The 25,017-nt window shown below is 42.4% G+C and overlaps 1 long non-coding RNA gene across 1 annotated transcript; it reads left to right on the forward strand.

Moving 5' to 3' along the window:
• LOC120395929 lies at window positions 1–25,017 on the forward strand. The gene is made up of 3 exons (XR_005592892.1): window positions 1–185; window positions 16,444–16,533; window positions 24,757–25,017. It is a non-coding gene; the product is annotated as an uncharacterized LOC120395929 (long non-coding RNA).

The following is a 25,017-nucleotide window of genomic DNA, read 5'->3' on the forward strand; positions in this document are numbered from 1 at the left end:
CAGAGTTCTGAGTCTGCGTCTGAAGGAGAGAGGCATGCAGGGAGAGCTTGGAAGCCAACAAGAGTAGCCAAAGAGAAACTGCTGCAGAGAGAGAAAAGAAAGCTGAAGCAGAGCAGAGCTGACTGACCAGGAACTGAACAGCAATAGCAGTGATTTGTAAAAGAAAACAGCAATGGATTGATAGAGTAAGCTTAATATTATTTTAATGATAGCTTAGGGAAAGTATAGGATAAGATAGTATAAATAAGGTTAGTATGTATGTGCTTGAAATGTGTGTGAGTGTATTTTATCTATGTAAACTTTAAATCAGTTTAAGATTTGCTGTCAGCAATTTGTTGCAAACTGGTCACTTAAAACAAATTGCTTTGCTTAGAATCATTTAAACTATACGCTGTTGTAGTGTAAGTGCTCTTTAACTTGCAATAAGGGAATTGTGTCTCAGGGATTTTGTGTTTTGTTTAGGATTTTTAGTATACACTGTATTAGGGATTATTAATTACATCAATAAAAAGAACATTGCCCATGTCAATTACTTTATTGGAAGGTATATTCGTGTCCTTTAGTGTTTTCCTTAGAAACCCCAGGAACTTTTACGTCAAATGTAAGAACAGATTAAGGGTTCTTATAGCAGTGTCCCAAATTCATTTTTGGTGTAACACAACTCCAGCTTTAGTGGATACTTTCATCATATCTAGAGACACCCCCAAGAGGACTGATTCCATAATCCTTTAGACTCTACACTGGTGGATACTAATATGTAGATCAATTTGCAAACAAATTGTGAATAAAAGAGTAGGGGGAATGAGATCAGGTAGGTGCTGAAAACTTGCGAATATCTGGCCACTTCTGAATATGTATTGTGACAGACCCAGACCAGTGGGGTACAGGAGTCTGGTAGAGGGCAAATATACTGGTCACTGGATGAGTAGTTTTCTGTTTCCTGAGTGAACAGAGCAGGGGCTTCACTAGTGTAATCAGGAACCTGCTAGAACCAGTTAAGGCAGACAGGCTGATTAGATCACCTGCAGCCAATCAAGGCAGGCTAATCAAGGCACCTGGTTTTAAAAAGGAGCTCACTCCAGTCAGACCAGAGGGAGCCAGAGGAGAAGAAGTGCGTGTGAGGAGCTGGGAGCAAGAGGCACAAGGAGCTGAGAGTGAGAGGGTGTGCTGCTGGAGGACTAAGGAGTACAAGTGTTATCAGATACCAGGAGGAAGGTCCTCTGGTGAGGATAAAGAAAGTGTTTGGAGGAGACCAGGGGGAAGTAGCCCAGGGAGTTGTAGCTGTCATGCAGCTGTTACAGGAGGTACTACAGACAGCTGCAATCCACAGGGCCCTGGGCTGGAACCCGGAGTAGAGGGCGGGCCCGGGTTGCCCCCAAACCTCCCAACTCCTGATCAGACACAGGAGGAGTTGACCCATACTATGGGGAAGTTCACTGAGGTGAGCAAATCTGCCAATAAGCGCAGGACCCACCAGAGTAGAGGAGGAACTTTATCACAGTATCCAACATAGAACTTCCAAACAGATGTGCAGGGGCAAGGGGCAACTACAGCCTCAAAACTTGTCACGAGAAACTGTTCCCACTGTCTGTACAAGGCAACCAATAGACACCAGCTAACCTACATTGATTCATTAGATGGGCCAGGCTATGCACGGCAGGCAAATTAAAAACATTCCCTGGGCACTAGTTTGTAGCTGTTTGGCACTGAGCAGTAACATGTGCTTACCCCACACAAGAAAAAAACTAAGGCACAGGACAGACAAGGAATAGGAGAAAGGGGAACAAATTAGTCACAGAGATGCTTCTGAGCCTGGTTCTATTCCCACAATAGGTTTTTTTTTATGAGAAACTTCTGTAGTATTTAACAGAAAATGATATTTTTCTGTATCTTCTTTGGATCCAACAGAATCATATCCATGTTATAAAATTCTATATGATGGTTGAAAAAAAACTATAGAACAGGGGTCATCAACCTTCAGCACATGGCCCATTGGGATAATCTGCTGGTGGGCCATCAGACAATTTGTTTACTCTGACTGCCCACAGGCATGTCCCCTCGCAGCTCCCAGTGGCTGCGGTTTGCCATTCCTGGCCAATGGAAGCTGCGGGAAGTGGCAGCCAGCACGTCCCTGCAGCCTGCAACTCCCATTGTCCAGGATCAGTGAATCACAAAATGGCCTGCCAACAGTCAGTGTAAAGAAAATGTCTCACACTCCACCAGCGGATTACCCTGATGGGCCGTGTGCTGAAGGTTGCCAACCCCTGCTATAGCAGGAATATAGCAGGGGCAAAAGACATATCTGGCTTCAAGACTAAGCTTAATAAGTTTATGATGGGATGGCCTAATTTTGGCAATTAATTGATCTTTGACTATTAGCAGTAAATATGCCCAATGGCCTGCGATGGGATGTTAACTGGGGTGGGATCTGAGTTACTACAGAGAATTATTTCCTGGGTATCTGGCTGGTGAGTATTGCCCACATGCTCAGGGTTTAGCTGATTGCCATATTTGGGGTCGGGATTTGAAGACTTCAATAGCTCAGACATAGGGTTGGGGGTTATTACAGGAGTGGGTGGGTGAGATTCTGTGGCCTGCGCTGTGTAGGAGGTCAGACTATACGATCATAATGGTCCCTTCTGACCTTAAAGTCTATGACTCTATGTCTATGAATATTATTCTCTATTCAATTCTACAGATTTTAAGAGTCACTCTGAGGGTAGCACCAACCTTTTCCTGTCTACCTGGCCAGTGCATCTGAGTTGAGAGCACTCTCCAGAGCATTCACAATGGAGCACTCTGGGATAGCTCCCGGGGGCCAATACTGTTGAATTGCATCCACACTACCCCAAATTCGACCCGGCAAGGCCAATTTCAGTGTTAATCCCCTCGTCGGGGGTGGAGTAAAGAAATAAATTTTAAGAGCCCTTTAAGTCGGAAAAAAAGGGCTTCATTGTGTGGACTGGTGCAGGGTTAAATCGAGGTAACGCTACTAAATTCGACCTGAAATCGTAGTGTAGACCAGTCCTGAGAAAACCTTTAAAAATTGTAGAGAACCCTGAAGGTTCATTCCTTATTTCATACTTTGATTGTAAAGTGTTTGAGGCAAGCATAGTCTTTTTGTTCTGTGTTTGTACAGTTCCTAGCAAATGGAGTCTTGGGCCTGGAGCCTCAAACCCACAGGATGTAAGTTTCTAAGGCCTGGTCTACACTAAGGGGTGGGGGGGGGTCGAACTAAGGTACGCAACTTCAGCTACGTGAATAGCGTAGCTGAAGTCAAACTACCTTAGTTCGACTGACTTACCCATCCTGACGCCGCGGGATCGAAGTCCGCGGCTCCCCCATCGACTCCGCCACCGCCGTTCGCGGTGGTGGAGTTCCGGAGTCGACGGGAGCGCGTCCAGAGTTCGAACTATCGCGTCTAGATTAGACGCGATAGTTCGAACTCCGAGAAGTCGAACTCTCCGCGTCGACCCGGCGGGTAAGTATGGACCTACCCTAAGTATCTTTGTGGATCTGGGCCTTGGTCCATAAGTAGGGCTTCTAAGTGCTAGGTAATACAAATAAATAATAACGATTCAATAGAACATTTCATGAGGTATTGAAACTGACTTAACAGGTGCACCCTCTACCATACCCCCTGCCCTTACAAATTCTTAGTTCTGCAATGGATTTCAAAAATGCCACTTTTGCCACTAGGGATTTGACCTATATAGACTCATAGACTTTAACGTCAGAAGGAACCATTATGATCATCTAGTCTGACCTCCTGGACAATGCAGGCCACAGAATCTCATCCATCCACTTCAATAACAAACCCCTAACCTCTGTCTGAGTTATTGAAGTCCTCAAATTGTGGTTTGAAGACCTCAAGGTGCAGAGAATCCTCCAGGAAGTGACCCGTGCCCCATGCTGCAGAGGAAGGCCAAAAGCCTCCAGGACCTCTGCCAATCTGCCCTGGAGGAAAATTCCTTCCCGACCCCAAATATGGCGATCAGTTAAACCCTGAGCATGTGGGCAAGTCTCACCAGCCAGCACCCAGGAAAGAATTCTCTGTAGTAACTCAGATCCCATCCCATCTAACATCCCATCACAGACCACTGGGCATACTTACCTGCTGATAATCAAAGGTCAGTTGATTGCCAAAATTAGGCCATCCTATCATACCATCCCCTCCATAAACTTATCAAGCTTAGTCTTAAAGTGAGATAGGTCTTTTGCCCCCACTACTCCCCTTGGAAGGCTGTTCCAGAACTTCACTTCTCTAATGGTTAGAAACATTCGTCTAATTTCATGTCTAAACTTCCTAGTGTCCAGTTTATATCCATTTGTTATATCCAATTGACTTCAATGGGAGTTCAACTTCAGTGGGACCCCCAAGTATTCACTCATAACTGTAGTTGGTTTTGCACCAGTCCATTCTGCCCACAGCTACAACCCCTTTAAAAAAACAACAAAACAAAAACAAAAAACCTTTTTTTTTAACTTTCTTTTTACTGTCGGGAGATTACAGTGTAATTGCAAATCTGGCCTCTACTCACAAGCCAGGTCATACTTGAACATTTGCAAATACAGCCATCACAGACTCATAGGCTTTAAGGCCAGAAGGGATCATCATGATCATGTTGTCTGGCCTCCTGCACGTTGCAGGCCATAGGTGCCAACTCTGTGAATGCTCCAGGGCTCAAGCACCCACGGACAATGGCCCCGCCCACATTCTTCCCTGAGACCCCATCCCTGCTTGGCCTCTCCCCCCATTAACCCACTTGTGATTCACTTGTGATCCATTTGTGATCCACTCCACATCTTCTCCTGAGGCCTCTGCCACTCACTCCTCTATGCCCCATTCCTCCGTCACAAACTTTTAGGGCAAGAGTGGGCAGAAAGAAGTGAGGGGTGGGTGGAAAGCACTCTGGGGATGGGATGGAGAAAAACAAGAAGCAGGTAGATGGGCAGGAGGAGTCTTGGGGGTGGGGGAAGAGAGAAGCTAGTGGGAGATGCTCAGGAGAAAGAGGCAGAGAGGAGCAAGCAGTAGATGGAGGCCTCAGAAGAGGGAGTGAAGGGGAGTGAGTGGCAGGTAGGCGGGGCCTCAGGGGTAGAGAAGAGCAAATGGCAGGGACCTTGGGGGTGGGGGCAGAGAGAACTAAGCGGCAGGCAGGGGGGACCTTGAGGAGGAAGAGGCAGAGTGGGAGTGGGAAGAGGCAGGGTGGAGGCGAGTCCTCGGGGGAAGAGGCTGAGCAGAAAGCAGAGCGTTGGGGTGGAGCTGGCGTGGAGCACCCACTGGCAAAACCAAAAGTCAGCGCTTGTGTTGTAGGCCACAAAATCTCACCTACCCGCTCCTGTAATAGACCCGTAACTTCTGGCTGAGTTACTGAAGTGCTCAAGTTATGACTTAAAGACTTCAAGTTACAGCGAATCTACCATTTACACTTGTTTAAACCTGCAAGTGACCTGTGCCCCATGCTGAAGTGGAAGATAACACCCCCTGCCCCATCAATATGCCCCAGGGGGAAATTATTTCTTGACCCCCAAATGTGGCAATTAGTTAGGCTCTGAGCATGTGGGCAAGACCCACCAGCCGGACACCTGAGTATGAATTCTCTGTAGTAACTCAGAGCCCTCCCCAACTAGTGTCCCATCACTGGCCATAGGAGGTATTTGCTTCTAGTAGTCACAGATTGGCTACATACCATCGTAGGCAGTCTCATCATACCATCCCCTCCATAAACTTATCAAGCTCAGTCTTGAAGCCAGTTACATTATTTGCCCCCACTGCTCCCTGGGAACGCTCTTCCAGAACTTCACTCCTCTGATGGTTAGAAACCTTCATCTAATTTCAAGCCTAAATTAATTGATGGCCCTTAATTGCTTAATTTAAACTTGTAGAATAAAATCAGCATGCATGTTGAGCAACACAACAGAAGAGATATTTTAATTATGAGACAACAATGTGGTTTATGTATTACCTATTTTACTTGTATTCCATTTAATTTAAATGCAAAGTGAATGTTTTTATAATTATGATTTTAATTGTCCTTGGCAGATTTGAATATTATGGGGTTAACAAATGGCTCTTGTGTTTCAACTAGGTTACTTTTAATAACACTAGGGACATTTCTTGACACTAGTGAACAATTTCTGTTGATCAACTTGAATTTGAGTATGTGTGTGTCTGATACCAAAATATTGTAGCTGCAAATGTAAACTTTTCAAACATAAATAATTAAGTTGGTGTTATAGTTTTACAAATCTGATGGCCAACATGGTAATTGTATTGGACATAAACTTTCAATCAACTTTTGCTACAAGTTGTGCTTTAATGATTCACTAGGCACTCAGATAAATAATCTGACAGTCATAGAAGATAATATTACAAAGTCTGCATGAGATGCATCTAGATATCACAGAATCATAGAACTGGATGGGACCTCGAGAGGTCATCTAGTCCAGTCCCCTGCACTCAAGGCAGGACTAAATATTATCTAGACCATCCCTGACAGGTGTTTGTCCAACCTGCTCTTAAAAATCCCCAATGATGGAGATTCCACCACCTCCGTAGGCAATTTATTCCAGTGCTTAACCACTCTGACAGTTAGGAAGCTTTTCCTAATGTCCAACCTAAACTGCCCTTGTTGCTTCTTGTCCTATCCTCAGAGGTTAAGAAAAACAATTTTTCTCCCTCCTCCTTTTAACAACCTTTTATGTACTTGAAAACAGTTATCATGTCCCCTCTTAGTCTTCTCTTCTCCAGACTAAACAAACCCAATTTTTTCAATCTTCCCTCATAGGTCATGTTTTCTAGACCATTAATCATTTTCATTAATCATTTTCTTCTCTGGACTTTCTCCAATTTGTCCACATCTTTCCTGAAATGTGGCACCCAGAACTGGACACAATACTCCGGTTGAGGCCTAATCAGCGCGGAGTAGAGTGGAAGAATTACTTCTTGTGTCTTGCTTACAATACTGCTTATTCATCCCAGAATGGTGTTTGCTTTTTTTGCAACGGTGTTACACTGTTGACTCATATTTAGCCTGTGGTCCACTATGACCCCCAGATCCCTTTCTATAATAGTCCTTCCTAGGAAGTCATTTCCCATTTTGTACGTGTAACTGATTGTTCCTTCCTAAGTGGAGTACTTTGCATTTGTCCTTATTGAATTTCTTCATATTTACCTCAGACTATTTCTCCAGTTTGTCCAGATCATTTTGAATTTTAATCCTATTCTCCAAAGCACTTGAAACCCCTCCCAGCTTGGTATCATCCACAAACTTTATATGTGTGCTTTCTGTGCCATTATCTAAATCATTGATGAAGATATTAAACAGAACCGGACACAGAACCTATCCTGGTGGGACCCCACTCGTTATGCCCATCCAGCATGACTGTGAACCACTGATAACTACCTTATAGTAGCTCCACCTAGGTTGTATTTCTCTAGTTTGTTTATTAGAAGGCCATGCGAGACAGTATCAAAAGCCTTACCAAAGTCAAGATATACCACATCTACCGCTTCGCCTTCATCCACAAGGCTTGTTACCCTGTGAAAGAAAACTCTCAGGTTGGTTTGACATGATTTGTCCTTGACAAATCCATGCTGACTGTTATTTATCACCTTATTATCGTCTAGGTGTTTGCAAATTGATTTGTTAATTATTTGCTCCATTATTTTTCTCAACTGTTCTTGGTCTTCCTCTTGCTTCTAATGTATTTCTAGATTATTTTCTTGTTTCTTTTTATGTCCCTTAGCTAGTTTCATCTTGTTTGTGCCTTGGCCTTTCTAATTTTGTCCCTACATACTTGTGTTATTTTTTTTATATTCATCCTTTGTAATTTGACCGAGTTTCCACTTTTTGTAGGACTCTTTTTTGAGTTTTAGATCATTGAAGATCTCCTGGTTAAGCAAGGGTGGTCTCTTGCCATACTTCTTAATTTTCTTACGTAGTGGGATAGTTTGCTCTTGTGCCCTTAATAATGTCTCTGAAAAACTGCCAACTATCTTCAATTGTTTTTCCCTGTAGACTTGCTTCCCAGGGGATTTTACCTACCAACTCCCTGAGTTTGCTAAAGTCTGTCTTCTTGAAATATATTGTCATTATTGTGCTGTTCTCCCTCCTACCATGCCTTAGAATCATGAACTCTACTATTTCATGATCACTTGTCGCCCAAGTTGCCTTCCACTTTCAAATTCTCAACCAGTTCTTCCTTATTTCTCAAAATCAAATCTACAACAGCCTCCCCCCGAGTAGTTTTCTCCACTTCCTGAAATAAAAATTTGTCTCCAATACATTCCAAGAACTTGTTGGATAATCTGTGCCCTGCTGTGTTATTTTTTTAAAAACCTAAATTGCTCAGAAAAATGGACAAAGATTATCTTCATATTGACACCAAACACAGTGACTGTAATGATAAAAGCTTTAACAGCCAGATATGGTGAAAGACCGTCATTATCATGATAGTTACCTCCTTTTCTAACCCTTCTGAACCATCCTGCAACTGAATCCAATAAACGATCATTTTTGCTATAGAAAACAGCCATCACTCTAAGACAAAATGGACACTTCAGGAACTGCTTCCATCCACAGAAGAATTCATGAGATTTCTTTTGTTCCTGTTCACCAGTTTTAAACCTTCCAGCCACTACAGTATTTTTTGCTGATTGTACCAGGTTCACCATTGGAAATTTAGAGTAGGTTTCCTCAGGCTTCCATGTTTTGTGTTATTATTCCATGTAGTTTTAAATAAAAATTATTGATGGCCATCTCTTCTGATACACCTCTTTTTTTCTTGCTTTAAAAAGATAGAAGATGCTCATCCCAACGTGTTTTCATTGGCAATGCACAGCCAGATCAGCCTGACTAAAGACAACCCTGCAGGGTTTTCCTGCAAATTCACATTAAATACAATCTGTCTGCTTCTTTAAATCACATATTTATTTTTAAAGGGTTAATGAATGCTTCTAGTGTTAATTTACAGGGTCCAGTAGTGTGAAAGCTCCTTAGAAAGTACAGCTCCAGAACAAGAAAAATATCAGATTTGCCCACAGCAGTGTAAGTGGTGAGAAGGGGTGGCGGGGGCGGGGGGGGGAGGAACAGGGAAAGAATAGGTTATTGTAGAAAAGAAGGAACTGGTTATTTGAAGTGAACAAGGAATGTGGAGGGTCACCGTAGAGTATGGACCATCCATTAGGGTAGGAAGGAATCAGCAATGAGAATGGGAGATGGAATATGATGAGAAATGTTTTCAGATAACATTTACAATATAGTAAATCCCCATGAATTGCCCTGATTTTCAGCAATTAAATGGCTCCAGCCCTGAAGGGGTTAAAAGCAGCCCTGGAGAGGGCTGCAGCAGGGAAAGGGAGTGAGAACAGCTGTGAGAAGCTGAGTGAGTCACTGACCACAGCTGTGGCCAGCATAATCAGGGCCCAGCTGGCCCTTATAAGAGGGCTGGGGCCAGAAGCTAAACAGAGACACTCTCTAGTCTTTGAGAGAAAAGGACCTGGCTGCCTGGAAAACTGAGGCAGGTACCTAGGTGGAGCAGTGCTGGGGAAGGGCAGAGGGAGCTGAGGCGCTCCAGCCCAGAAAAGCCCCAGGCTGCAGGGCTAGTTAAGGGCATACAAAACATAGTAGGGCTGCAGAGGGGTGGTCCAGGAATAGGCAGAGGCAGCTGGTCCAACCCCCTTGCTGATGATGAGAGGTTGATAGACTGCAGTCTGCACCACTGAGCAGGGGCTAGATGGTGACTGGCAGTAGCCACTGAGGTGAGCTAGGGATAGCGGTTTGGGGGCTCCCCTGGGTGGGGAGACCCATACTGTGGATTGCTGCGGTGCGCAGAAGCTTGGGCAAAGGGCACCGGGGGTCCGGGAGGGACACAGGGGCCAGTGGCAGGCAAGGCATCAGCCTGCAGAACGTGCTCCGGAGCTGGAAAGGAGCTAATTCCTTGGACAACCAGCAGGAGGCGCTGCACAGGTAAGTCATCCCCCTGCCATATGTAGTAATGTTTTTAACTTGACATATCAGTTATTCAGTAATTCCTAGACTTACAAACCAGTCTATGAAGTAATACAAATAAAAATATTTTGGTATTTGATATCAGTCAGATTCATATTGTCACATAAGTCTTTTCCTTGATTTAAAAAAAAGGATATGTATGTCAATTTTAAAGGTGCTACTTTTTGGCATCCCAAACCAGGAAGAATTTATAGACTAATGTTAAATTATCCATGGTATCTGAAAATTGGATTAAATCTTTGGCCACTCATGGCCAAAATCCCACCATTAAGAAAATCCATAACATAGTATTAATGTTCAGACCATTGCTCCTAGGTGTAACTTCAGGCATTGTGTGCATATCTCTTTCCGAGAGTACAACATCTCTCTTCTGGAACACCCGTGACCTATAGGGTAAGCACTTTAAACATAACAGGAATACATTTGAATGGAAAGTCATCATAAACAAGAAAATGTGATGGTTGTTGCAAAGTTCCCTGATTTAAGAAAGCAACAGTAATATAGTTTATGACCTCTCTACTTGGATAGTGCAAAAGTGAAATGCATAGACGTGACTGTATAGAGTTCATATTCTACATTCTATGCTTCTCCAGTGATATATTTTGAATGGGTATTAGATCAAAATAAATTAGACCAGGTCTTCTAAAGGGATCAGAGTCAAGAATTACTAAAGAGAGGCACTTGAGAAGACCTGAAGCCACTGAAATTAGATATTTGAGGACAGTAAGTAAGCTGGACCACATGCAGAAAGATGCTATCGGGAGTAAGACCAAGGTCTTTGTTATCGGAGAGAACATGCAAAAGAGGAGGCTGAAATGATATGCATGAAAGATAGATGAAGGGAATCCTGTTAGAGAGGCATTTGAGACTAGAACTTGTGGGCACTGAACAAGAGGATAGCTAAGAAAACAATGGATAGACTGTGTGTGAGAGGATGGAGTGAATGCTGGACTGGCAAACCTGAAAAAGACTGCTCTGTCAACCTCAACCCAGCTAGCTGATAAAAGGGCAAGAAGAAAGATATTATATCAGAATAGGTCCTGAAGTCTCTCCTCTCTCATGTTACCCTGGTGTCCCCCCTTCCCCCCGCCACACATACACAGGATAGCCTATTCAGAGAGGAACTTCTAGAACACAACTTGTGTTCAGCATATCAGAGATTATGGAAATTTATATTTAGCATGTCCAATAGCTCAGTGGGGAACTTTTTAAAAAAATGCTGCAGCTTGCCACCATGTCTGATTACAGAGTTACAGCTGTAGATGGTCAGAGGTTACCTGATCCTATCTGAAAATGAAGTTGAAGCTCTTGTGGAATGTATTTCTGAAATCATAGAACATTAGGGTTGGAAGACACCTCAGGAGGTAATCTAGTCCAACCCCTTGGTCAAAGCAGGACCAACCCCAACTAAATCACCCCAGCCAGGGCTTTGTCAAGCCGGGCCTTAAAAAACTCCATGGATGGAGATTCCACCACCTCCCTAGGTAACCCATTCCAGTGCTTCACCACCCTACTAGTGAAATAGTTTTTTTATAATATCCAACCTAGACCTCCCCCACTGCAACTTGAGACCATTGCTCATTGTTCTGTCATCTGCCACCACTGAGAACAGCTAAGCTCCCTCCTCTTTGGAACCCTGCTATCGAGTTGAAGGCTGCTATCAAATCCCCCCTCGCTTTTCTCTTCTGCCGACTAAATAAGCCCAGTTCCCTCAGCCTCTCCTCATAAAACTGGACACAATACTCTAGATGTTGCCTCACCAGTAATGAATTGAAAGGAATACTCACTTTTCTCAATCTGCTTACAATGCTCCTACTAATGCAGCCCAATATGCCATTAACCTTCTTGGCAACAAGGGCACACTGGTGACTCATATCCAGCTTCTCATCCACTGTAATCCCCAGGTCCTTCTCTGCAGAACTGCCACTTAGATAGTCAGTCCCCAGCCTGTAGCAGTGCTTGGGATTCTTCTATCCTAAGTACAGGACTCTATACTTGTCCTTGTTGAACCTCATCAGATTTCTTTTGGCCCAATGCTCCAATTTGTCTAGGTCAGTCTTGACCCTATCCCTACCCTCCAGCATATCTACCTCTCTCCCCAGCTTAGTGTCATCTACGAACTTGCTGAGGGTGCAATCCATCACATCATCCAGATCTTTAATAAAGATGTTGAACAAAACCGGTCCCAGGACTGACCCCTGGGGCACTTCTCTTGATATCAGCTGCCAACTAGACACTGAAGCCTTGATCACTACTCATTGAACCCAACGATCTAGCCAGCTTTCTATCTACCTTATAGTCCATTCATCCAATCCATATTTCTTTAACATGCTGGCAAGAATACTGTGGGAGACCATATCAAAAGCTTCGCTAAAGTCAAGGTATATCACATCCACCACTTTCCCCATACCCACAGAGCCAGTTATCTCATCATAGAAGGCAATCAGGTTGGTCAGGCATGACTTGCCCTTGGTGAATCCATCTAAATTACTGCTTTGCTCACCACTGTGGATTGAGACACAATTAAAAGCAAACTTACTTGTTTCCCAAGATAAATAAACCCTGGAATTTAGCCTCTCCCCCTGGGCATGTAAGCTCCATTCCACCTCACCTCCTATATCTAAGCCATAGTCTAATAATACTGTCCACCTGTGGACAACAATTAGCACTAGCTCCAGAAAAAACCTATTCAGAAATAATATATCATGTGAGATTTGCGATAAACTTTCTTGTTAATTATTCCTTAAATGAACACATTGTGTTGCAAGCACTATGTAAGCGGGACCATCTTGCAGTTTGGGGAATGTTGCTCCTACATAGCCAATAGTAACAAGGTGAGGCATACTCTGCTTTATGAAGCTGTGAAAATTAGTCAAAATGTCTGCATCAAACACCTCCAGTTGGTGGCATTCTTGGCATTTCTCATTTACATGTTACTGTGCTAGGGTAAGTAATTAGATGGCAGGGACAAAATATCCTCCTGGCCTCACTCCTGCGTATAGAATATAATCCTACTGTGCAGCTCTTGCTCCCTCCTGGAATCTGGCTCTCCAAAACTGACTGCACTTGTAGAGTGAGAGAATCACAGCTGCACAGCATGTCATCGGCTCTCTGCTAGACACAGGCAGCTGAGACAGCAATTACCAACTGCCAGCCATAAGCTGCTCTGACTAGCAACAGTGCTTAAAGGCAGCCCAAGTGTTATTAAGTACCGAAGAACAGGGGATAAATAATAAATGCCTGTGTATTTCTCTGTGGCTTAGTGCCTGCAAGCGGGTGTTTTTCAGAACACCAAAGGCAAATGTCTGGACTATATTCCCAAGCACATGCATGTGCGTGGAAACACACACACACACACACACACACACACACACACAGCAGAAGGGTTAGGCTCAAGATAGTCATGGAGTATGGAAGTGCAGGAAGCTGTGTGGCTCATTACCAGCACCATTTTCACAGGCTTGTATGTGAATTTCCTTCATGCCCAAATCTGGTGATGATACATACAGGCCATCCCACCTCTCCCAGGCTCATTATCTTATTGATACAACTGTACTCGTTATGGCCTGGACTGAGAGGGATGATCAAGCAGGTTCTCGCTCTTACACACAGAGGCAATAACTGCACAGCATTAATTTGAGGACAATCTGAACCTCTAAAACTTAGACTATGTGTTAGTCCCCCCAAAAATCACATGCATTCTGAGTCTGCAGAATCTCTCCAGCAGCTAGAAGGTGAGGCTCCCACTACACAGCTGAACAGAGGAGAATCTCAAATCCTGAGATGATACCATATAAAAAAATTGTGTAGATCCTAAGAGGAATACAAAGGAAGCATAAAAAATGGGCATCCAGGCAGCTGGACCCCTCCTTCCAAAATATTACGCTGGACCCATGCAGAGGTGTGAGCGCTGGTGGCCCTAGTCAACATCTAGAAATAGACAATCAGCCACACCCAGGTTTGTTTTCTGTCCCTTTCTTCAGGGTTCTATTTATTGTCTTCAGAAACAAGAAAGAAAAATGTGTAACAAAAATAATACAAACAACAATCTGGTTAGGAGTTCAGACTGGGGTCTCCACTAGCTACTGGGTAGGGCCCTCTCTGACTGTGCAGAGGAGGATCCACAGGATCTGCCTGCCTACAACTTCCTTCTCTAGTTACGAGATTCCCCTTTTTCCTGGTTTCTCCCCTTTATATTGTCCAGATGAGAGTGTGGGCTAATCATGCGGGGCTGATCAGATGTGCCAGCTGATTCCCAGCACTTGCTTGCTGGGTTTCTGTCTGGTCAGGGTCAGCTGCTCCCTGTTCTCCCCCAGCTAGAGGACAAATCATCCTGTTAGAGGGTAACTATAGAAATGTGGGACACCCTGTGCTTTCAAAGAAATGAAGCCTGCTCTGGCCACTTAGGAGGTTCATGGTGGATTCACAGAGGATTCTGAATGGGTGACAGGCATCCTTTTTGTGGAAGTAATGTCAGCTGAGCAACCCACACCTGCAGTATTCCCAGGTCTATAGCAGTTTCCATCCTGCTGTCAAACTACTTTGTAGTATAAAATGATCAAAGTTCTTTAAAGATATTTTATAGGAATTTAGAGTGCATTTGAATCCTCAAACTAGGTCAATGCCCTCAATTGCCATACTTTTATGAAAGGTTAAGAAGAGATGTTGGGTCTCTGTCAGCATCCATAGCAAAGAAATGTTTCTTTGCCATGGAAAATGAGAAATAAACCATTGGTGATGCCATTCATCTCATCAGTATTGTCATGAATACATATTATATTGTACTGTGAGTGGAGAATTGCAACACGCAAATACAGAAAAAAAAATCAGTGGTAACATTGCTGTTATACTCTGTGGTACCTCTAGTCCAACTCTTTTTACTCTGGTCTCATAATCCAACTAGAATACAACCCACAAATGTGATTGCTGCCTGATTTGTCAGTAAATGTCGCATTCTCCATGCTCTCAGCTTCCAAAACAATGAGTTCACACATCAGCTTTGTGTGAAGCTTTCCCTTGAATCCCAAAAATTAATCATTGGGAAGCTGCTTCACATGGTGCATTGGGTGAAGCACATTGTTATCCTGTGTACTAGAAGTTTGGTGCTTCAATGTTACCCAAATGGCTGCAGTGAAGAACAATAATGAATGGGTTAATGGGTTTCATTCTCCTTATTTCCTTTGCTTTTCAATATATAATTCAATAGTGCATCCATTATTTATTTTGTATCATTGTCACATGCTGTATAACATCAGACGCTGAAAGGAGTTGGCAAGAGCCAACGTGCTTGCACTGAGTTTACGGTTCCATTCTTTTGTTGTTTTATCGTTCAATAAAATGTTCTGCATACAGAATAATGTTCTTTACAAAATATTTATTTTTGTTTTACTTTCCTGGAAATGGAAATTGTAGATGCTTTGATAAAAGGATTACAAAGTCATCCACAATTTCAAGTAGTTCTTATATGTACCTACAGTAGTGGAGTGCTTTTCAGTTCAATAATTAAATACACAAAGGAGGAAACGGCTGGGAGAGGAAGCTGTTTTTGCACTCTCGGCCATAGAAGCACACCTGTAATACAAATTAATGAATTTAAGCATTTCTGTACCCCTCTCTACATTCTCACCAACAGATCGAGTACATTTAATTGTAAGTTAATTTAATGTCATATTAACAGACTTAGCACTGAAGTTAGTGAATTGTCCTCCAAAATGATTTCAGTAATATTTGTAAAATGCTTTGAGATGCTTGGTTGGAAGTTCTAGCCACACACCATTACTGCATTAGAGGTTGTTTTCCATGCCTATCCAGTTCCCTGCCTCTCCACTAAAGAGAGTTCTGATGGTGATTTTTATTGTGGCCCCTTTTCCATTATGAAGTGACTTGAGGTCAGATAGATGATCACTTGGCGCAGAGTCATAGAGACAACTTCTGGTCAGTTGTCACTATTGAACTAGACTGAATTGGATCCTGTGTCCAATGTGTGAATGGTGCTCTAGCTCTTACTTACTAAGACTTCCAGTCCACAGAATTTGCATTTGTATGGCACAGATCTATAACAACACTAAGTAGGCAGTCTGCCTCAACTTTGCAAACCTGAGCCAAAGAGTTTTAGTCTCCTCCAATAAACCTTACCTAATTTGATGTAAAAATCTGAAACAAAAATCTGTAATTTAGCTTTCACTTTATAGTCTGAAAGCTATGTGCTACAACTATGTTATGCTATAGAAAGTAAGTCAGAAAATAAGAGTCAACAGAACACATTTGTTCCTTTTATTGTCTGTGAATTCTTAAATTTGACATTATAAGAAAACCAGAGCTTGAAATTACAGTAGAAAAGATTCTCACTGCAGACAAAACCCATGAAAATTCATGATTTCACAGATTTTCATTACAATACTTTTTTCATTCTTGCTTAACATTTTTACAGAGTTTAAAATAAATTTTGAAGGTGGAAAACTACTATAATTTTGCAGTAAGATTTTTCCTGTAAGACTGCTGGCATACCTGTGCAAAAAAGGTGAGTTTCAACAATAAAGGAAGTAACAGTTTTGATTGTTGCCCATGTGTTGATGTTTTTCTTCATTAAAAGGGGTATTTGTTTTCAGAAATAGAAATATAGTTCCCAGGATCAAATTCACACAAAACAATGAAAACTGTAGGCTTTACATACAGTATTAATGTTTGTGAATCAAAATTTGACACTGAAAAATAAAATTGTTAACTTGGATCAAAAGGAAACTACAAAAATGTTGGTGAAAACTCCTAGATTAATGCTGATTTATTGAATTTTGCTGGGGATAATGTCTCTCATTTGTTAGGAGATTTCAATAAATATTGATAGTGTAATTGGGGAAAATGACTAATATTCTCCATAAATAGTGCAATGTTTTCACACTGAGTATTTATATCTATGGATGTATATAATAGCATGTATAAGCCCTAACCAAGATCAAAATTCCGTTCTGCTGGGCCTATATATATGTTTACATATAAAAATATGCATAATAAAGAGACAGTCTCCTGTCTGGAAGAGCTCACAATCTAAAGAGACAAGACTTGGGAAGAGAAAGAGAGGAATGGACAAGTTAAGTGTCATTCCCAAGAATAGACACCAGATCAGTAGCAGAAATGAGACTAGATTACAAGCTTTCTAAGTCCCAGTCCAATGCACTAACCACGGGACCATGCTGTCTCTCAATCTGCAGGCAGTACTCTTACATCCAAGCAATAATTCGGCCAGAGAGAAAACTGAAGCAGAACAAACTTTTTACTGATAATATGCAAAGATTCTAAAGAACTGCGTCAGAGCTGAAAGTAGCATTTCTCTCAAGATGTAACTACCTAAAAATTCAGATAATGCTATCTGTAATTATATTGCAGGGATATATTGACTCCATTAACATAAATTCTATGTTAAGTAATTACTAGACTGCTAAAATATTCTATGTAATTATTATGCTGACTTTGAAATGTCTAGACTACTATACAATTAATATTATAAGACTGACTCACAAACTTTCTGTGAGATAGGAAGAAGCCTAAAATAATACTGAAGATATGCCAAGATCTGATCTTGTATGGCATCATCTAATCAATGACTTTACTTTGTGGTATCAAATGAGATTGGTTCTGAGATGTGAAAGAGTGGACAGTTTTGCTTCAAATGGCTTCAAGAAAACACTTCTTTTATGTTCCAAGCCATGTGGGTTTGTACCCTTCAAGTTTCACTTTGAGTTCCTAGTTAGCAAACACACTCTCAAAACAAACAGAGGAACAAAAAATACACAAATTGTACCTTACCTTCCAGTTTTTTTGTCATTAGAGTATAGAACCAAAACTTCTCATGAAATCATAGTCAATATCTTCCTCAACTCTAGTTGAACAGTCATATGAAGTAGTCTTTATGACTGAAACTAAAACTTCTCAGAACAATTCTGGAACCAGGCCCCAAAGAGAAGAATAGACCAATCCCATGACCCACCCCCATAGAGCTATATGGCTATTAAAAGCAAAAAATCATGAAGTCAATCAATTTCTAGGAGATGATAAACCTAATATTCTGTATAGGAAAATCTGCATTGTTTTGGCACCAATGGCTGTTTGAAGACTGAGTCTTGCACTTAATCAAGCCTGATTTTCAGACGTTCAGAGCATTCACAACTCTAGCAGAAGTCCTGCAAGTGTGCAGTACCCCTGTGAATAAGGCCTATATGGGGCTATATTCTCAGCACTGCCGAGTTAGCCTCTTGCTGCAAAACTTAAATCGGCCAGAGAATTCCCCCAGTATTGGGTGAATCTCCAACCAGTAGAAAGCAGGTGGAGGAGGCTATGCCACCCTCCACGCCTGCTCCTCCATGTCTCCTGTGCCATGAGACAGGCGAGGAGAGAAGATGGAGAAAGGGAGTTTTGGTGGAATGAAATTCTGCTACACATGATTCTCCACAACTGTAACGTCCCTTAGGGATGTTACCCAGGGTGAAAGTAACTTACCGGTATGCCGGAGTCCTGAGCAAGGGGCATGGCCTCAACTGGAACAGGTGGGGCCTTTAAATGCCCTGGCCCTTTAAATCAAGATTATCAAAATACCCCAGGCCCTTTAAATCACTGCCGGAGCCCTGCCGCCGCTACCCCAGGGCTCCAGCCATGGGGCTCGGGCAGTGATTTAAAGGGTCCAGGGCTCCCTGCAGCGGCTGGAGCCCCGGGCCCTTTAAAGCACCACCCGAGCCACGCTGCCGGAGCCCCGAGGTAGCAGCGGCAGGGCTCCGGTGGTGATTTAAAGGGCCCGGGGCTCCGGCCACTGTGGGGAGCCATGGGCCCTTTAAAGTGCCAGCCTGAGGAAGCCAGTCCAGGATGGCCTACTGGCTCTTGCCAGAAGGCCATACCAGACTGTACTGGCTTACACCAGTGATGTAACATCCAGAGGTGAAAGTATGTTAAAACAGCCCCACTGCTCGCTGCAGCTGTACTATGCACTTGTACAGGGCAGAACAAAACTAGGGAGCCATGCTTTGCTCCCTGTCAGCTCTACAGTCACTGCACCAAGCTCTGTATGGGAGAATTTAGCCCTGTGGGTAATATTTCTCTTAGCCAAGGTTGGTGAACTATGAAATACATTTGCAGAAGGACATGAACAGCAGTGCTGTTTGGCCAGCTGAATATTACCAATAATGTTCAGGCTGCCAAATTTTCACTCAGCCATGCCCATCTGACTCCTGCTTACACCAATTACAATGGTGAGGCTGTCACAACCCAATGGCCCCCTCCCTCAGATCCCCTGGGAAGGCAGATCAGCACTGCATGTTGCTAACACTGTTTCAATCATTGCAAAGCATGTTGGGGAGGATCAAAGATGTGAGTGTGGAGTGGAAGATTCCTTTGCAGGTTACGAGATGCTGAAAAGGGGGAGGGGAAGAAGGAAGAGAGCAGAGAACTGGTTAACTCGACACTTCAGCTAGCTCAGTCTGAAGATAAGACGCTGACTCCAGCCAGCTCAAGGCTGCAGCATGCATCTGACTCTCGGCTGCCTGCCAAGAAAGATGGGAACCTGGATTCCACCCTGACCAGCTGTGAGAAAGGAGGATTCAGCTAACAGAGTTGCAGAGGCAGTCAAAACTAGTGAGAAGGTGAAGTCCAGCAAGGGGAAAAACAGACTCTCACATCCCTGGAGCTGGTGTGTTTTGCGAATGCAGAGGATGCCACGGAAAGCCAGTTTGGACTGATACAAAGAGCACAGGAACAGAGGTCCCTGAACAAAATGTCCCCTAAAGAACCTGGGAATTAAAAAAACCCTGAGGGTCGGAGCAAGTTGGAGATCACAGCAGACCCTGGACAACCCGTGCACAGGACAAGAACTCCTGTCCACCCCTCCCCCTCTTCTTCTTAGGTTACACCCAGGCTTGGCCAGCCTCTTGTTGTGCATGTGTGAGTATGAAAGTGGGTTAGGGCTGGGGTACTAACGTTTTCTTACTTCCTTTGAGTGGTGTGGGAGCAGTCCCGACACTCATCACTGTTATTTTATTATTTTATTAATAAAGCTTTAAAATTCAGACAATTGGTGTACTCTTCATCTCCTCCCCCTAAAGATCCTGCAGCCTCAGCCTGATCACCTGACGCCCCAGGCAGAGTGGTAACCTACATCTGCCACAAGGCTTCTCTCACCAATTGCATTGAGTTATTTTCATTAGAAAAGATAGCCAGCCTTGTAAACATCTTCTGGTGTCTTTAGATGGTGATCTCTCTCACCAGCTCAGTCTTTTAGGGGCCTAGTATGGAGGCCTGCTACCCATAATTAGAGAAAGATGTTCAGAGAAACAGACTGGCTGCCCACACCTCCAATGTTGCACCATCAGAAGGAAAGCTTCTGCTGCTAATCTGCCACTGTGAACTGAAACTGTGTCCTAACTGTGTGGTGACCAGGGATATGGGGTGTCACCTATACTACATATATAAGTGAGTAGGACTGTTCAATTGTATCATGTGTTTATTGTTATTTAACCAAAGATACCTGTTGCATTTGGGATAGTATAGTTGATATACTATATTCAATCAAGTATCAGAGGGGTAGCTAGTCTCTCTGTCTGTAGCAAAAGCAAAAAATCCTGTGCTTATATAGAGACTAACAGACGTTCTGCAGCATGAGCTTTCGTGGGTGAATACCCACTTCTTCAGATGCAAGTCTGTTAGTCTATAAGGTGCCACAGGATTCTTTGTTGCTTTTATATTCAATCAATTAACTTGTGGGAATACAGAGATATTAAGGACCCATAGCACCTCCCTTCCCCACAGCTATCCTTTACATCCACATTTCTACTGGTATAAAAGTTCTGTTTTAAGTTTTATTTTCATAAGGAGATTGCTTGGAAATTATCAGTCACTTTAAAGCTTTTCATTATCCCTAAGGCTAGCATTTCAACTTTCTACAGAAAAGGCATTAACTAATACTTATGCAGAGGATCAAACTGATACCACTGACTTGGAAGACTTGAGCCATCATATATAATCAGTATATCTCTAAACTTTCTGGAATTTACCCGTAAATGGCTGATTTGTGAACTTCTAGCAAGTATTTTTTCCTTCTTAATGATGATAATCTTCAATCTGTTATCCTCTTACTTATTTTAGAAAACTGATTTTGTCAAGTGAAATATTTATTCAATTAGAATACTTATTGTGGTGGATGTGAACTTCTATAAGGATATGGATATGTAACCCAGTTATTAAGATAGCCTGTATAATTTACATTGGGGTAGGGGAATGTGTATTTTACACTTCTATTGCTTTAGTTCAATGGGTGCTATTGGAAGAACAATCAGGAAGGCAATGGGATGGCTTCCCAGCTAAGAACATCTCAACATGTAAGGCAATGGGGGAAGCTCTTACCTTTAAAAATCTTACATCCCGTCTCCAAAGTTGCAAGCTTTTATTGCTAGTGATGAGAACTTAACTGTTTATAGCCCTTTGATAGCTAAGAAGCCACAATCCCTGAGGACCAGAGTGATCCAAAAAAAGACTGAACAGCTTTTGCAAGAGACTCCCTGGAGCAGGTTGGGAGGCATGATTTGTAAGTTAAGGGAACAGAAAATGCCAGTGAGACCCTAGAGGTGTTGGGAAGTCCATAGGAAGCTTATATCTTCCAGGATCCTCATGTTGAAGATGGATACATATGTACAGACACGTCTAGACTGTTTATTTGTTTTAAGGCTGGCTTTCTCTGAAATGCTTTAGTTCTAAATGAATAACACTTTGCTTCAAGAAGTCAGTTTTGTTACTGGATACCACTGTCTCAGCTGCTGCAGGGAACTGAAATGGAGATACTGAACCTAAGCCAGGCCTACTGAAGTAAGTGTGGTTGACCACACAGGGGACTGCAGAGCAGAGCCCACTCTGACAGTGGGAGAATTGTGTGATTCCACCTGAGAGAGCTGACAGTATGAACCTGAGTGTATGGGATGTGCACGTGGAGAGACCAGGAAGGGTCAGAGATGCAGTTAGACCAGTGACTGACACATTTCACAGGGTTTTTTGTTTGTTTTTGTTTTTTGCTTATGGATTATTCTCTTGTGTTAGTTTCAAATAAACAAACATTTCAAAAATATAATTAAATGGCTTTTCTCACATAAAATAATTATTTTGTTCAGTCTGTTTGCTTTACAGTATGTATTTACATCTACTGAATACTCAGCATTTTTTTTATTCCTTATCTCCCTTTGCTATTTACTTTTCAGCTAAGTGAGATTTTGTATGGTGGGAATTCACTGTTCATGTTACTTTCCCTCCATTGGTACTGTATTTTGAATTTTAATTTCCTATTATATTTTCCAAACCATCCAAGCAGTTCAGAACAGACTAATCAAGAAAATCTACTTAGCTCTAGTTGATGTTCTGTTATGAGTAACAGGGGATAGAAATGTACAAGGTGAACAAAAAGGCATCATTGACTAAAGACTGTTATTTTGGGGGGTAAGGGAGCATTAACTGGGTGCAATGGGATATTGCAAAATCTCACTCAGATTTGAAAGCCAAAAGGGACCATTGTGATGACCTAGACTGACCCCCAGTATAACACAGGCCATAGAATTTCACCCTGTAATTCCTGCAGTGAAGAGAGTTATTCTTCCTAGGATAAGGTTAGTTGAGAGGAAAACACCCGGTATGTTCCCCAAACAGCACTGTACAATAGCTAGGTGCATTATAAGGTTATGAGGTACAATCACCTGGTGCCAGATTATGATGCCCTTACTCACATTGAGTAGTACCCTACTCCACAAGCAGCCCCATCAACTTAAATGAGACTACTCATGGTATAAGTTATAATACAACGAGAGCAAGAATATCACAATATAGCTTCTGGCTTTGAAGCATCAGGTGCTTGCCACAGCTAGAAAAATCCTGGATCATGTCGTCTAATCTAGCATGGATAATTCTATGTTGCTACATTTCTACTATGTCAATACTTTTTCTTTATATTTGCAATCTGCTTTTTTATGCATTATCACTTATTCATGCATTTAGTTTCAGAAACAAGCTTAATTCGTACAGTCTTGTGTATAGAACAATCAGTAGCTGGTGTAAGCAGAAGATGTGCTATCTTTACATAGCCTAGTCTAAACATAATAAATAACTAGCTTTTATACAGCACTTTTCATTTGCAGATCTTCAAGTGCTTCATAATCAAGGTAGGTACCATTGTTACCAGGGCCAGTGCAAGGATGTTTCGCGCCCTAGGCGAAACTTCCACCTTGTGCCCGCACCCCCACCCTGAGGTGCTCCGCCCTGAGGCGCCCCCCCTTGTGGCAGCTCCCACCCCCATCCACCCTGAGCCCCCCCCTGCGCCCCAGCTCACCCCTGCCCCGCCTCCTCCCCGAGCACGCCGTGGCTGCCCCCCTCCTTACTTGCTGCAGGCGGCCCTCCCCACACTTCCCTGCCCCAGCTCCCTCCGCCTAAATGCCAGCAGTGACCGGAGCGGCCGAAGATCCAGCTGCCGCAGTCGCTGCCCAAGAAAATGGCGCCCCCACCCCAAATCCCAGCACCCTAGGCGACCACCTAGGTTGCCTAAATGGTTGCACCGGCCCTGATTGTCACCAATAGGCTACCTGAAGAGCCAGGAGCAGAACCCTAGAGCACTAAAGTAAATCAGTTATATTTAGAAATTCTTATTTAATATAAGAGTTTGAAAAATTATTACAGTACTATTATATTATTTACATTTTTTGGTGTTCTGGAAAGGTTTGTTTTTAAACCAAAGGTATGAGTACAGATTTAGAAAAATAGTAATTTTTCAGTTTGAGTGACTTTATCTTCAAGAATACAAAAAAAGCAAAACATGAGTTATCAGGGAACATATTTTATGTGCATTTAATTGAAACTGAAAACTAGTGATTTTTCTTGAAATCTGAAGAGAAAAAAATAATTGTCTACCTGCATCGTTCTTAAGTGACATTATTCAGGCTAGAGTGAGTCCATCAGAACAGCCAGTAAAGAAAACAGTTGTTCACTAATTTTCTTGTGTGTGAACATGGCAACTAAGCATGCGACATAGGAGGAGGAGGAAAGAATGTTCTTTGGGATATCAGGGAAGGTCAGAATACACTGAAAAAAAGATCTAGATCTTTTTTAAAACAAATGTGTATGTAGGGAAAGTTGGGAACTGGTTGGAGTGGGGTGAGGAGGTCCATGTCTCCCCCCACCACCTCCTAAAATGTTGGTTGGGTTGAGAAAGAAAAAGATGCTACCTGAATAAGACATGTTTCCTAAAGCCATTATTATCACTGAAACTGGAAGGTGATCTCTAATGGGCAATAATTAAAATTAGTCATTTTTCCAATGTACTGTAAGCTATAGTTCTAGTCAATAACTAGTACAATCTCAGAGAGAGAGGATAATTTACATTAAAATTTGCTAGCCACACCATTTCTAAATGGACAGAAATAAATCATTTATACTGCCTTTCAATTACATGCAAACCTCGTTAGATCTGCTACTGTATATTCTTCTTATCAAAGGGGAAATTGCCCTGCTCAACTTTTCTCCAACTTTTAAGAGACAGCCACTAGAGCCAAGTGTCTTCCCAGCTATGTAGCTGCCATGAAGCCTTTTGGAGGTATCAGTGTTTTAGTCTGTGTCACTTATTCCTTACATTAAACCAAAAACATTAACATCTGATTGATGTTTAAGAAACGGTTATTACTGTACTTGGATAATCTAAAAATCAAATTTAAAAGATTGCTCTCTTGAATTGCAGTGTTAGAGACGTTTGAAGGCAGCATCACCATTCCTGAGGGGTCAAGTCACCACATCTATCTTCTTCATGTAAACCACTGCAATTAGTCACATTACTTTTGTAATTAAACTAGTAAAATATGAAATTAATTGCCATTCAAAAACTATAAAATCTAGGAAAATTAAATTGAAAACTACGTTGGAGACCAAGCTTTGTAATGTGGCCAGTTCTGTATGCATTGCACAGAGATAAGATAGAAGCTAACACAAAGATCAGGCTTAT

Source organism: Mauremys reevesii, linkage group 1 (genome assembly GCF_016161935.1).
Source record: "Mauremys reevesii isolate NIE-2019 linkage group 1, ASM1616193v1, whole genome shotgun sequence".
Taxonomy (NCBI): Eukaryota; Metazoa; Chordata; order Testudines; family Geoemydidae; genus Mauremys; species Mauremys reevesii.